Raw genomic sequence first — 15,632 nt, 5'->3', positions numbered from 1 at the left:
TATTTTTTATTTATTTATTTTTGAGACAGAGTCTCAATCTGTCACCCAGGCTGGAGTGCAGTGGCGTGATCTCGGCTGACTACAATCTCCACCTCCCAGGTTCAAGAGATTCTCCTGCCTCAGCCTCCTGAGTAGCTGGGATTACAGGCCCCCACCACCACATCCGGCTAATTTTTGTATTTTTAGTAGAGATGGGGCTTTCACCATGTTGCCCAGGCTGGTCTCAAACTGCTGACCTCAAGTGATCTACCTGCCTCTGCCTCCTAAAGTGCTAGGATTACAGGTAAGAGCCACAGCACCCGGCCTCCTCCTTATTTTTAAGTGGGATAATAATGGTACCTACCACACAGTGCCTGGCACATGTTGATAATGTTAGTCTTTTGTAGAATTGAATCTTTCAAGTGTCAGTGGCAAGTGGACCTCCTGCTGCCTTTCCCTCTAGGAGACACTAGGTGCTACCCTGACTCTGAAAGAGACACCCTCTGCTCCCCACAAGTTCTCAGATGCCGGGTAGGCTTCCCAGAGCCCCTACAATGATTTAGCATAGGCTTTACTGAATTGTAGAAGAGAAAGAAGAAATTTGACATTCTATTTCAGAGTAATGAGCAAATTGCCATTTCTTAACATTATTTCTAAGCCATTATGAAGAATTCAACAATCAGCGCTAATGAAGATAAATAAATACCACATGGGAAGAACCCTGGGCACCAGCTTCAAACTCGTTCTGAATTTGGGCTCTGGGAATAATCTAATTTCCTGAAAAATGTTGCCTTTTTTTCTTTCTGTCTCTCACCTGCTCTCCAGTGGAGATGGTAAGAGAGGTTAAATGAGAAAGAAGGAGATTCAAGTTGTGATCAAAGCAATTGGAAGACTTTCCATTATCCTGCTTTAGTTTTCATCATAGAACTTCTCAATTTTTCAATAATTACAGTTTGTTTTTTCTGCTTTCTCCCTGCACTATAATCAAAGCTGCATGAGACTAGCAACTTTGTTTGATTCACCCTGGCACCCAGCACAGTGTCTGGCACATAAAAGCACATGCTCAATAAATGTGGGTTGAATGCATAAATGAATGATATACTCAAGAAGTTGCTCTAAACCCTGATTATAATTCAACAATACTGTGGGCTTTTCAAAAAAATTCAAGTTTCCAGATTCTTCATCCCAGAAATTGATTCAGAAATTCTGGCGTGGGTCCCCCAAAAGAGCATTTTTAAATATCTGTTTATATCTCTGGAAGGATCCATGAGAAATTAGTAACATCAGTTGCTTATAGGGAGGGGAATGGGGCAGATGGGGGCCACAGATAATAGGGAGACTTTTAACTGAATCTCCCTCTGTGTTTTTAAAAAACGTGAGTAATATATTATGTACTCTTAAAAGAAAAAAAATTTAAATTAAAGAATAAAAAATGTTTAGTCCAGGTGATACGCAGCCAGGATTGAAAATTACCCATTACAGACAAGTTGCTATTTCAAAGAGGAGCTGGGATTGGACAGCACGATTGAGAGGTGGGCCCCTGCTCAGCTTGAGTAATGGGCTGTCACTTAGGCAGGCTGGGAGGAGAATTTACTCTACAGGACATTGCTAGGTCCTGTAATCAACTGGGGAGAATGAGAGGGAGCCGTTGTCTGTTATTTATTTATTTATTTATTTATTTATTTATTTATTTATTTATTTATCTTTAGATGGAGTCTCTCTCTGTCACCCAGGCTAGAGTGCAATGGCGCAATCTCAGCTCACTGCAACATCTGCCTCCAGGGTTCAAGCGATTCTCGTGCCTCAGCCTCCCAAATAGCTGGGATTACAGGTGTGTGCCACCACGCCAGGCTAATTTTTGTATTTTTAGTAGAGACAGGGGTTTTCCATGTTGGCCAGGCTTGTCTCAAACTCCTGACCTCAGGTGATCCTCCCCTCTCAGCCTCCCAAAGTGCTGGAATTACAGACGAGAGCCACCGTGCCCAACCAGTTTTCTGTTATACCAGGTGTTCAGGAACCTCAAATCCTGTGTTTGAGTTAAAAAGAAAAGAAATTTCCTGTGTGCTGAGATAACCAAGTGCTCAACAAGAAGCCAACATGTCCATCCTTAATTAGTAATCAAAGTCTTACAAAAAAATCAAATCAATTTTTTTATCAGATTGGCAAAGATTACAAGAATAATAGCTAGCCTTGGGGGAGGTATGGAGAAACAGAGTCTTACATACTACTTGTAGGAGAAGAGTGCTACAGCCTTTTGGGAGAGCAATTTTGCAATTCAGGCCAAAATCCTTAAAGGTATTTACATGACACCTGTTGCTGTGCCGAACCTTTATTAACCTCATTAGGGAAGACACCGGGTTCAAGAGGCCAGAAACCCAGCAAAGAAGACATAGGGTTTTATTAGGGGTTTACATACAGGGGAGAGAGTCCAGTGGCACTGGGCTGGACAAGATATCCACCTTATATCCAGGCCAGTGGTGGCAGGCTGGGCAGGAAAAACACGACGGCCTGCAAACAGCGTGTAGTTTATATAGCATTTTCAGTTAACATCTTCCCCTTAACGACCTCCACCTGGCAACTTTCAGTTACCCCCCCCCCCCCACCCCGCCCAAACTCAGGGCCTCAATCCTTGCTTATGGCCCATGTTCAACGGGACGGAACGGGACGGGACGGGACGGGGACTCAGATGTTTCTCATAAACAAGGAATGAATCTCTGGGTTGGCCACTCCTGGATTCCCTAGCTTGAAACACACATTCAGGTGCGTCTGCCATACAGGTTTATTCTAATTGTATGCTTAAATTATTACTCTCAGGGGCATTTACCCTGCACCTTAGTAATGGCGTAGTAATTCTTGGATTTAGTAATTCGGCATTTAGCCCATGGAAGTTGAATGGTTTGGTTCTGTGTTCCCACCTACATCTCATCTTGAATTGCAATCCCAATTATAATCCCCATGTCCAGGAAGGGACCTGTTGGAAGGTGGTTGAATCACAGGGGCGGTTCCCGCAAGCTGTTCTCGTGATAGTGAGTGAATTCTCACGAGAGCTGATGCTTCTATAAATGGCGGTTTTCCCAGCTCGCTCTTGCCTGCTGCTACGTGAGACGTGTACACTTCTGTTTCACCTATCCGCTGTGATTCTAAGTTTCCTGAAGCCGGCTACCCTGCTTCCTGTTAAGCCTGTGGAACTGTGAGTCAATTAAACCTCTTTGCTTTATAATTAGCTAGTGTTAGGTGGTACTCTTTATAGCAATGTGAAAACGGACTAATACAGAAGAAGTATTCAGCCAAGTGAGCAAATTAATATACGTAAAGGTCTTTATATCATAGTATTTATAATAGTGATTATGTTGGTTAGAAACTGTAAACAATATAAAAGCCAACCAATATAGGATCATTTAAATTATGGTATAGTCATCTGTCCCTTGCTATTCATGGAGGGAATTGGTTCCAGGACCCCCCAACAGAAGCGAAAATCTGAGGATGCTCAGGTCCTTTATATAAAATGGCACAATATTTGCATATAACCTACTACACACAGTTTCCCATACTTTAAATCGTCTCTAGATTACTTGTAATACATAATTCAATGTAAATGCTATGTAAATAGTTGTTAACACTATATTTTAAAATTTGTATTTTTATTGTTGCATTTTGTTTTCAAATATTTTCCAGTATTGATTCCATAGATACAGAACCCTCAGATATGGAGGGCAGACTGTACATCCACACAAATAGAATGCCTTGCCACCAGCAGAAATGTGAAAAGAACAGCATGACTTAACATTAGACATGACAGGCATACTCAAAGACACAAAACTTAGGGCAGAGTGTGATGCTATTTTTGTAAAACAAATATATATATACCTAGTTAAAAATCCTCCTTACCAAGTGGGAACATGAGAAAGGCTGGGAATATCTATCTATCTTATATACTTTTTTTTTTTTTTTTTTTACTTGCTGTTTATAAAGTGCCTAATATTGTGCCTGGCACGAATCCATTACTCAGTAATCTGAGTTCTCTTCTCCTTTTCTTTCTAATAATTCTTTTGCTTCCTGCCTCTCCCTCTGCTTTCCCTAGTGGAGTGCAGTGACCTCAGTTTTCCTCTGTGTCACCCTATCCAAGGCTGTCCATTTGGACTGAGTCCCCGAGTCCCAAGTTCTCTTTCCAGGTGTCCTCAGTTTTTTATCTTCAGTTACTCATCTGGAGGAAAGGAAGCTGTGGGTTTAAAGCTAATCCCTGAGCATGGCAGGGGAAGAGTTCTGAGTTTGGGAATCTGAATCTTTTTTTTTTTTTTTTTTTTGAGATGGAGTCTCACTCTGTTGCCCAGGCTGGAGTGCACTGGCATGATCTTGGCTCACTGCAACCTCCATCTCCCAGGTTCAAGCGATTCTCCTGCCTGAGCCTCCCGAGTAGCTGGGATTACAGGCGCCTGCCACCACTCCTGGCTAATTTTTGTATTTTTTTTTTTTAATAGAGACCGGGTTTCACCATGTTGGCCAGGCTGGTCTCGAACTCTTGACCTCGTGATCCGCCTGCCTCAGCCTCCCAAAGTGCTGGGATTACAGGTGTGAGACACCGCGCCTGGCCTCAGGTAATCTGAAATTCTGAGCTCCAGTTAACACTGGGCAGGCTTTGTTTTGCAAACAACAAAATAAAACCTTGCTATTTCAAGCAATAAAGGGATTTATTTAGAGATATTCAGTAGGTCCCAATCTGAGGAAGCTCAGAGAGCTCTGAAGTGATATAGTCAGGATAGGTGCCATGGGAGCTGCTGCAGCACTGCCACCATCACCATTATCACTACCCTGACACAAGCCTCACTGGGACCAGACCGAGTATCCACCATTGCAGTGCCCACAAAAGTGGATACCTCTGCTAGTATACTTGCTTTCCCAGCGTGAGGGCACCTCCTTAGATAATTCATTTTTCATCAGATCTTGTGTGAATCTAACTGGTGTGAACTAAGTCACGTGTGCAATGACCTGTAAAGCAATCTAGGATTGTGAGTTCTGGGAATGGCAGGGCTCATAATGTGAAACATTACCAAAGGGTAGACAAGGGGTTGAGAGGTTTGGGGGCCATGATGGCAAATGTATATGCCCAGTCTCTCTGTTGACATTTGTTAATTGTGCCAATGTGAGCCAGATTCCTCTGAACTGTAGTGTTTTCATCTATAAAATGATCAAAACCTGGTGGGGGAGGTGGTCATGGGATGAAGAATCTATTTCCTTTGCATCTGGATTCTAACTATTAAAGTGCAGTCCAAGAAACCAGACGGGATTCAGTGGCAATTTTGAAAGTGCCAGCTGAAAAGTGATCAAGAACCCCAAGTGCAGAGCTCTCCCTGGAAAATTCTAGGTTGGAGAATGGGGTGGGGCTCCATACCTCTCTTCCAGAAATGAATACACCCAGTCCCAGAGCTGGGCAACTTCAGGTGGAAGAGCTAGAGAGTAGCTGGCCTTGTGGATGCAGGAATCAGGAAATGTGAGCTCGCATTGCACCTGGACACCCGATGTGACCAGGAGGTCATGCTGATTTCCAGAAATCCCTCCAAGTCTTCACTGTGGCAGCTCAGCTGCAGCAACGCAGTGGCAGAGCTGGAGGTTGCATTACTGTATGCGCACATCTTCCTGTGCTTGGCACTGTAGGTGTGTGAGCGGTGAAGGAGAAATAGTTTGAAACAAGGCCAGGAGCAACCAGAAGTTACTCTGGGTAAAATTATTCTAGCCATTAAATGTATAAAATTGTAAGTGGTATATTTGGTTTTCATTAATATCTAGTCAAAATGGAAGTATTCTGCTGTCAGGAATAAATTATATAACTAAATGTATACAATTTTAAATGCACCTTACTTTTTCCTTTTACTGATGAGAATTGGACAAAAAATTATGAAATTTTCTGTTTGTAGGACCCAAATCTACAATAGTACTTCAAGGAATGAGTCCATTTTGGCATGAAGTCTCATGTTTTATGTACTCCAAAATACCAGATTAGCCTTTAGCATATCTGACACAACATGTTCCGAGGAAATCTAATAATTTCAGATAAAATATCCTGAAGCAACAAGTGCATGTTTAAGGGATTGGGTACTGGTTATCCTGAGATGCCCACCATCGCTACTAAGGGTCCCCTTTATTTTGAGAGTTTAGACAACTCAACGTGATGAAATATAATTCAATGTATTCCAGTTCAGCCAATGTGAAATAGAGCAATAATGTAGGGTGGTCACTAGTTCAGAATTAGGGAATAAGGCACCTGGAGAGTTCCTGACTTCAGGGACCTGGACTGAAATGCTTTGGAAACAAATGCAAGTCACTGTTGTTTTTGTTAGCTTGTTGTGCAGCAAGATAGTCGGTGGTGAAATCTAAGAGGGTGCTGAGAAATGCTGTGAAGAAAGCCCTCTCTCTCCTAACCAGGCTCAACCCCTGTTATCCTGCACTCACTCTGTGTGACTGTCATTGCAGCCCAGCTGTGACTTGAGCTCATTATAGTTTGGCACTAATTGTGGCATGGAACAGAAGACCAGGAATAAATAAGGACGGGGCTAAGTGCACATGTGCGTGTGTGTGTGTGTGTGTGTGTGTATGTGCACATGTGTGTGCTTGTATTCCTGTATCTACATAAGACCAGTAGTTAATGAAACAACAAATAATGCTTTCAATCTATTCACTTTGATTAAAAACTATCAATTTCTGATGGGTGACAGATGCTTCTTTAGGAAACAAGCCCAAGAATTCCAGAAAAATTAAATGAGCTCTTGAATGACAGAAGAAACCTGGTGTTAGAGCTGCTCTTCCAACTCTCCAATCCTGTGCCTCTGATTTCACCTGGTACTCCAGGCCCTGGCCACTGTCTGCCACATTACAATGATATATCACACCTACCATGTCTCTTGTCTACATGGGGTGGACTCTTTCAAGCCTCCATTTTTAGCTTTTCCCACTGCCCCTCCTACTGCTTAGAAATTTAATACTAATATAATTAATTGCCCTCAAAATGAGTCTCACAAGTAACAAAATAATGGTAATTTTTGAAAAGTGATATGCCACTATTACCTCGCCGGATTTTTAATATTAATATTAATATTGAAGGCACAGAGCGCTGCTGGTATAGCATAATTTGCTATAATTTTTCTGGATCTCTGAAGAGCAATTGGTTGCATTTTTTTAGAAGCTTTAAAATGTACATATCCAGCAGTGTTGTGTCCAGAAACTTAGCCTAAGGAAATAATTAAGAATATGACAAATATTTAGCTACTTAGATATTCACTTCAGTGTTATTCATAGTAGAAGAAATCTGTTGGAGGTAGGGAGGACTCTGTACATCTAATCAGATAACTGATTTAGTCAAAGCAATGCATATCAGTGTAATGGAATGATGTACAACCATTAAAATGATAATATGAGCTATATTTGCATGAAAAGGCATTCCACTGAAAGCAGGTTGTAAAACAAGATGGCAGTTTTGCTTCCAGGAAAATGGAGATGTGTTTCTATTTTTTCCATTGAGTATAACCAAATACCCTGGACGTAATATATAAAACAAATATTAGAAGACCCTGGAAGGTAGAGAGAAGATGGCAGGCTGGAGAGGAACTCAGGACCCAAAGAATAACACCATGATGAGTCCCTCTTTTTGTTATTTTGTTTGGCTTTCTTTGTTTTGCCTTTGTTTTATCCCAGAGTTGAGCTGATAAAGGCAGCAATTCGGAAATATCACTGGGCAGAGACATTAAAAGCCCCAAGAGAAACCTGCTCTATCCAAACAGCGGCAACCTAGCAAGACAGAAAACTTAGACAATAACTCCTCTACCTCAGCTGAACAACACAAAATAAACTGCAAATCCAACCTCATCAGCAAAGTCCAGGTGAGGAGCCTAGAGTTCCACACTAACCAAATTCAATACAGGTGTCCCAACAGCCCCACCAGGATGGTGTCAGAAAAGCCCAAGTAGGAGGTTTTGTTTCCACTTTATAGTTAAGGATACCAAAACTAAAAAGCATGAAGAAGTTTGATTCTTCACAGCAACTACCAAGTCTCACAGCAGGTACAATTTCTGTGCTGCTAAACCCCCTTTCTCTGTGCGCTGTGGTGAAGCCTGTACTATTTTGCTGGCCTTTGCTGAGTTTCTCAGGGAGAGAGGAGTGAAGTCTTCAGAGGTAGCAGCAGGGTGGGGCTGGAGAAAAAGGCTTTGCACATTTCCACAGCTTTCTCTCCCAGCATGAATGAATCATTCCCTGTTTATGGTCCTCTGTGCTCACATAGCTCTTCTTCTCACATAGAAGAGAGTGCTTTCAGGAAGATAACCACTATCAATTGCGTATACCTCAGTGTGTATTTGTCACTAAGTTTTCTCATCCATGGGTATCTGGAAAGGAAACCATGATTATGCTTGTATTATGGAGGACTGTGCCTTTCATTATAGGTGTTGGGATGTGCAGAGAGAGGAGGAGCAGATTGAGGTGGTACTTCTTGAATTTCTAGAATCACTTGCTCCTAGATTGCCCTGGTTCAAGGGAACTAGCTGCCAAGTGAATTCAGAAAGCTACTTAAGGCAGGAGGAGGACTGCTCCAGGGCGTAGCAACTCTGCCTCTTTATGGGAGAGGTTAATTCTGTTGGTAATTCCTATTAGGTTTACAGGTGTAGCTCCTTGCTAAAGTAAGATGATATTAGTCATTTTACTTAAGGACCAAAGATAGATTACTATGAGGGATATCTTTTTTTAAAGCTTTTCTTTTAATTAAAATAATAAAACTCTTTGTAAAATAAATAATATATTTCCAGTCTTAGCTCTAACATGTAAGAGCTTGGAAGTCATCACTCTAGTTCTTACAAGAAAAAAGCTAAACAAACTGAAACTCAATACCTTTTATCAGGCTTACCGGGAGATTGAGGTCACAAAGCAAACAGCCACTCTGAAATCTGGAGAGATAGGTACATCCAGAGAGTCACAGCAAAAATTTGTTTACCTGGAACAGATGCGTCTGGAATGATAAGCTGAAAGAACCCTTAAATGATAGTACTGACTAATTTCTGGAGGCTGGGTGTGGACTAGCTTGAGAGTCATAAATTCCTGGGGGCCACAGTCTTGTGGGAGATACATTTTCATGGGTTTTACTTCCAGGAACCCTACCAGCATCTCATGATGAGGACCCAGGAATTATCCCCTGTGGCTTCGGTGGGGCTAAGGGAAAATAACCATTTTGAAAAGTTCATGGATTATCCTCCATAACAAAAACCTAGCCAGCAAAAGAAAAGACTTCACCAGACCCTTATTCCACTGGAGAGAAGGGCATTTGCCAGAGCCCAGAACCCTTCAGCCTTCCTGTTTTACTCAAGGTAGTGGGAAGAGGGGGAGCTAAGATACTTGTGAAGGTCACAGCCAGGGACACAGGCCTACCAAACGACAAGATTTAATAATAAAATTAGAGGATGGAACCACTCCATACATTTTTTGTGCCCGCCTTATTTTTCTTCACTCAACATTATTAGGGACATTCTTCTATGTAGGTCAATTTCTGAGTAGGTTCTGATGGAAGGATGTGGGGACACCTAGTCCAGCTAGGAGGTTGCCCTGGAACAGTATTGATAGCTACACATAGCCAGAGAAAAACAATTCTAGGGAAACACAAACTACCAGTAGAGGAGGATGCCCTCCACTCTTCAGAGGTTCAGGATTGGGTGAGGCAGAGGATGAATAGAACTGTGATCAAGGCAGGAAGGCTGAGTCTGAAGGCTTTGAGCATGGTGCCTTGGGATAAATTAATTCACGTCTCTGAGGCTTATTGAGCAGGTTTTCATTTCTCAATGCACAAACTCTGTGATGCACTGGTAACAGCATGTATATGTAACATTCTCCTTAAGGGAGCCCTGGCCTCTGCCTGATGCCTGCAGTGACAGGCAGTGAGGGGAAGGTGAGGCCTCCCTAGGAATTCAGTAAGCTGTCTCTAGCATTGGTGGTGCAGTGGCATTGCTGGACGGAGCAGTGAAAACAACAGAGGCCAAGAAGGCTGATGGCTGTCATGACAAGGAGCAGTGAGTACCACTGGGGAATGGGAGTGCAGCAAGGGGCTAGGAAACTGAAGTTGAGTTAACAAAGGGAGGAGGGTTTTGGAGCCAAGTAGTTTAAAATAATTACTCCAGCCCTCAGTGGGTATACAAAAGGGTCATGCTCAGATGAGAATAAAGCGTTTGCTCCTCAGTTTCCTCTGAAGCACCAAAGCTACCTCCAGCTTTGGAAAAGGTGTTTTCCGTGGGAGTGGGCAAAATCACAGTGGGTTCAGACCAGTTGCGATTCCATGACATTGCCAGGAGAAAAACAAAATATTCAGCTCTCTCAGCAGGGGGACCTCAGCACCCACATAGTAATGGAGGGGCAGGACGCAAACATACCATATCTACATAGTATATAGGTAAACGCAGAGTCTGGGTAATTAGTAGTCTCAGGTTTCCTGGAAGGATCATGCTTTTTGATTCAGTTGGTTGTCTGGGAAATAGTCCAAATCTTTCTTTGCCAAACTCAGGGGTGGTAGAAACAGAATTAGCATGCCATCCATATTTTTCAAAGAAGTGATGGAAATGGATTTTCAGTAAGATTTCTGAACCAATTTTTAAATTCATATTTTAGACTTTTACTTGGAGCTGTAGAAGAAGTGCATTCACTCCTGAGAGAGTGACAGTGTTTTTTAAAAAACCTCAAACCCAAATTGGAGTCTCTTGTTTTAATTCTAATTCTGGCACATCACCAACAACCACTGGATGTACCAACCCAAGGATTTTTTTTTTTTGAAAGGATTTTTTAGTTCTGAAGCATGTGGTTCTACTTGTGGCAGATCTAAAAATGTTGAATAATGAACAAGAATTTAGTTTTGGGAAATCTAAATGTGTTGACTGCAGAACATTTTTAGAAAAGAATCCTGATGCATTTAAACAGGCACCTGCTGGGATTGGGAAAATCCCCTCTCCTCTGCCAGGTGGAAGAAAAAAATTATTAATAAGACAATACTATATCAGTAATTTATAGAATTTGCACCTGCTATAAGCCAAGCACTTGAGGATTATTATTTATAATCTTTATGTGATAGGATGTTAAAAGGAGGCTTTTTAAGCGAGTTTCTTTTTTTCTTTTTGAGACGGAGTCTTGTTCTGTCACCCCGGCTGGAGTGCAGTGGCACCATCTCAGCTCACTGTAACCTCTGCCTCCTGGGTTCAAGCGATTCTCCTGCCTCAGCCTCCTGAGTAGCTGGGATTACAGGCATGCACCACCATGCCCTGCTAATGTTTGTATTTTTAGTAGAGGAGGGGTTTCACCATGTTGGCCGGGCTAGTCTCGAGCTCCTGACCTCAGGTGATCTGCCTGCCTTGGCCTCCCACAGTGCTGGGATTACAGGCATGAGCCACTGCCTGTTTTTCTACTAAAGCATCAGTATTATGGTTTTTTGTTTTGTTTTGAGTGATTCTTTTTTCTTTATTATTTTTAGTTCTGGGGTACATGTATAGGATGTGCAGGTTTGTTACATAGGCAAACGTGCAATCATGGTTTACTGCACCTATCAACCCATTACATAGGTATTAAGCCCAGTAGGCTGGTTTTTGAGGATGGTGAATGTGAACAAGACCTCCCTCACGCAGGCTTTACAACGACAATGAAGAAGAATGTGTTTTGTCTTTTGGCGCCTTTACCTGGTTTAACGTCATGATAGGTGGAGAGAAGATTGGTGGAAAGAGTAGGGATGCTACCTTCCTGCCTCAAGCCGAGTGAGGAGTGCTTTGGGAGACTTTCCTAGACCTTGCCATGTCTTCCCTGTAGCCTTGACCATCAGCCAGGGCCAGAGGGTGTGGTCATTACTAAGCAAAAACTGTCCTATTTCCATACTTCCACCTCTGCTCCCGTGTTCTCCTCCTAGCCAGGCAGATCCTAAATAGCAGCCCCAGTCAGAGGACAATGAACAGTGAGAGTAGGGAGCAGAAAGACGGACCTCCTCTTCCCCCCTGCCCATTCACCAAAGCAGGTCTGAGCTTGGAGGTGGGAAGGCTTAAAGCTAAGTCAAGTTAAGAGTTTGGGTCATTAAAAGGAATTGGACTTCTATTCATTTATTTACTTTTATTATATATTTATATATTTTTAGACCAAGTCTTGCCCAGTCACCAAGGCTGGAGTACAGTGGCGCAATCATGGCTCACTGCAGCCTCGACCTCCTAGGCTCAAACAGTTCTCCTGCCTTAGCCTCCCAAGTAGCTGGGACTACAGGTGTGTGCCACCACACTCAGCTAATTTTTTATTTCTTTTTGTAGAGACAGGGTCTCGCTGTGTTGCCCAGGCTGGTCTTGAACTCCTGGTCTGAAGTGATCCTACTGCTTTGGTCTCCCAAAGTGCTGGGATTACAGGCAGGAGTCACCGGGCCTGGCCAGAAATGAAATTTTAAATTGCTGGATTGTGACTGTGTTTGCAACCTAAAGGCTGTCAACTGCCCAAGTCTGAGCAGAACAGGCTGGTGCATTTGTCATTCACAGACACTGGGAGACTACCCCCTTCCCCATATAGTCTCTCCATTCTCATCTCCACCACAGGAATAAAGTTTCAAGGGACGTAAGCGTAAAAACTAAAGCGTGTTTCAGCCCAATGCACCATCATGCTTGTTCAATAACCAGTTACATTAACAGCACCACCAACTACATGGGGATTATTTTCCCCATTTTATAGATGGGAAAATAAAGGTTAGAGAAATTAAATAGTGGAGCTGGAAATCAGATTCAGGTTTGTCTTTTAAGTCTGCAGTATGCCACCCTACTTTTGGTTATTGTGCCAAAAAGAGTAAAGGTTATGCTAAAGATTAGAAATGAGAAAGAAACAGATTTTTAAGAAGGAAAAATAAGTTTTTCTAATAATTTATTTTAGATATTGTCGATACTTTTAGACCACTTTGACAGTTTATTTGAAAGGTAGAAGTAACTTTTTCCCCAAAAAGCCAGGAGTATTTTATTTGTATGAAACTACACAAGAGTATATTTTTCCCTCTGTACCTGCACACCCCAGGACAGTACATAGCACTGGGCCCCTTCCATCCCAAGAGTCTATCATTCTACATGAAAATTTAAACTTATAAGTCAGAGAAATAAAGAGCTGAGTCTGCTTTAGCAAATAATTCACTGCAGGCTTTATTTATAAATAACAAGAGTACCAAGTGAATTTTGCATTTCATTTAATTTACACAACTTGGAAGGTAGAAGGACTTTTCAGGATTCCATCAATTTCTAGAATCTCAGCGTTTACCTGTAATCAATTTCACTCAACTTTGTATGAATGACAATCTCCTGGCCAAAAGCATGCCCAAAGGAAATTGGAGGAGCTGTACTAAGTTTTCCACCCTTTCCTACTTAACCATGATTTTGCTTTTCTATTTTCTATTGCTTGGGTGAGAACTATCACTCGACACTTGCCCTAATATCTGAAAAAGACATGCCTTGGTTTGCTGCTCTGTTGTCTTCAGTGGGGGCTCTGGAGCTAGCCCAACTTCTCAACCAAGCCTGCTCTCACCCACCCACTGCCCCACCATGCCACCCTAGCCCTGGAGTTCCTTCCCATCCCCAGCTTTGCCTGATGAAATCCTACTCTTCCAGGCATGAAAATTCCTGTCTCCATGAAGCTTTTACTTGCCCCCCATAAAAACAAATGGCATCTTCTACAGAGCTCCCTGTGCACAGCCACTCAGCACCTTCCCACCTACTGCTTGTACTGGAGTTAGCTGTCTGCTCTCAGCCTTCCCAGCTGAGAGTGAGCCTCTCAGGAAGAGGCTGTGCCCTATTCTATTTGTCTTTGAGGTTCCATCTCCTCTACTGTGCCAGCACCTGATATGAATGAAAGTCTGTTGAATGAGTGAATAAATGGGTGGATAGATAGATGAATAATAAGGGAGTGAGGCTGAGCCACACTAACCACCCTTCTTGAGAGTCTACCTGTGCCAGGTGCTTTATGTACACAACTACCTGGAATTCTTACAGGAACCATGGATAGTTCCCATTTCACAGAACAGGAGTCTCCAGAGGCTATCTCCTCACTCTGTCCACTGGATTAGGCTGCCTCTTGTGACTCTTCATGGGAACCAAATGAAAGGTTGGCTGCCCGTGAAGGGGTGTTGGAGGGGAGAATGGGGAGATGGGATGGAGATGGGAGGGATGTCATCTGCCTGAGTCTCACATGACCCAAAGCATACCCTGTCATGCCCCACGTCAGCATTAGCAAGCATAGCTCTGTCATGCAAATGCAAATGCTAAAATTAGTTTAGCTTCATTCTCCAAAGGGCATCTTTCCCCCTCCCTGCAGTGAATGCATTTACATAATTTTATTCTGAGAGGAAATAATCACTCAGCTTTTTAAAAAATGAGCCTCTTTAAGTATGTCTTTTTGCCCTCTTCTCCCATCTTTTGCAAGCTGAATAGCAGTTCTGCTATATGATCTGCGTTCTTTTTTCAGCATTGGTAGACATAACAGATCTCAACAATGTGGGGAGGCAGGTAAAGCAGTGCTGGAAAGGTCAGGGGAGCCAGGCTGTAAGAGCAAAAGAAAAGCAGGAGCCCCTTTGCTGATGGCCACACCCCTCCTTTCCTAATCCAGTTGGCACCCAAGTTAGACCACCTGACATCAAAGCTGGTTCAAAACAATCTTTTAAAGGAAGAAAACTATGCAGGCAGGAGTCATACAGTGTAAGACACCCTGGGTCTATACGCAGACAGGGCAGGTCCCTTTGCTGATTCCTAACTGAACTTTTCCATCTGGAAAGTGGGGATAATAATACAGAACCTGCTCAAGTGACCTCAATGTGCCACTGTTCAGTTCGTCTGATTTTTGGTAAGGAGGTTGGTTGCTTTAGGATCCCATGAGGTTGGGGACATGGTTAAGACAACAAGATGAGGGTTCCCAATTGACCACGGAAAGGCTCTCTTATCTTGAGTTTGGAGGCTGGTTGACCTTCCCAGTGTGTTACTAGGTCAATCAACGTGTTATCTCTTTTGTTGTACTTTAAACCTCATTGTGACAGGGGCTGGTTTTCTATATAAATCAGATACTCCACATATGCAGGGACTTTGGATTCTGGTTTTTCTTTGCTAGACTATGCTTATCCAGTTGCAGGAGTTGTGTGTTTCTCTGGCCAGGTTCCCGAGAGTATAGCAGGTGCTCTTAAGGTAATTGTCTGGGGGTAATCCCTCCTCTCCAGGCGCATGCTCAGTCCTTATGCATAGGTCCCTGTGCCCTGGTCAATACTATATAAATGCCAAGGCTCCCTTTTCCCATTAGGTAATATAATTTTTCCAAGAGTGTCTACCTGACCCATGCTGAGACAATTGAATTTCTTTTCTGGAATTTGGACTTTGGAAGAGAGAAGCAAAGACTGGGATTCACACATATAGCTGTGCTGCCAACAAAGGCCAGCAAAACATTGTTGAGTTTACTCAACCACTTGACACATGCAAAATATTCGATAAAGGTTTACTTTATTTTTATTGATATTCTTTATAATCCTTCCAACAATCCTGCCATGTAACTATTTTCTCATTCTAAGGATCAGATGAAGAGCTCAGAGATTCAAAATTCATCCCAAGGCAGAGTAACAGAACTAGAACCCAAATCCTGCTCAGTTTGCTTGCAAA

General features: G+C 42.6%; 1 long non-coding RNA gene across 2 annotated transcripts in view; it reads left to right on the top strand.

Moving 5' to 3' along the window:
- The first annotated feature begins 2,585 nt into the window (after window positions 1–2,585).
- The window catches only part of LOC134810692 (uncharacterized), a 125,743-nt gene continuing 112,696 nt past the window's right edge, over window positions 2,586–15,632 (top strand). Inside the window, exon 1 of one of the 2 annotated variants that reach the window (XR_010159334.1) lies at window positions 2,586–2,739. This is a non-coding gene — a long non-coding RNA (uncharacterized LOC134810692). Of the gene's footprint in view, window positions 2,740–3,031; window positions 3,170–15,632 lie in introns of those variants that run through there. The other variant, XR_010159333.1, reaches the window with a different exon arrangement.

This window comes from Pan troglodytes, chromosome 7 (genome assembly GCF_028858775.2).
Source record: "Pan troglodytes isolate AG18354 chromosome 7, NHGRI_mPanTro3-v2.0_pri, whole genome shotgun sequence".
Classification (NCBI taxonomy): Eukaryota; Metazoa; Chordata; class Mammalia; order Primates; family Hominidae; genus Pan; species Pan troglodytes.
The sequence above is the reverse complement of the archived record's forward strand: the minus strand, read 5'-3'. Positions and strand labels throughout refer to the sequence as shown.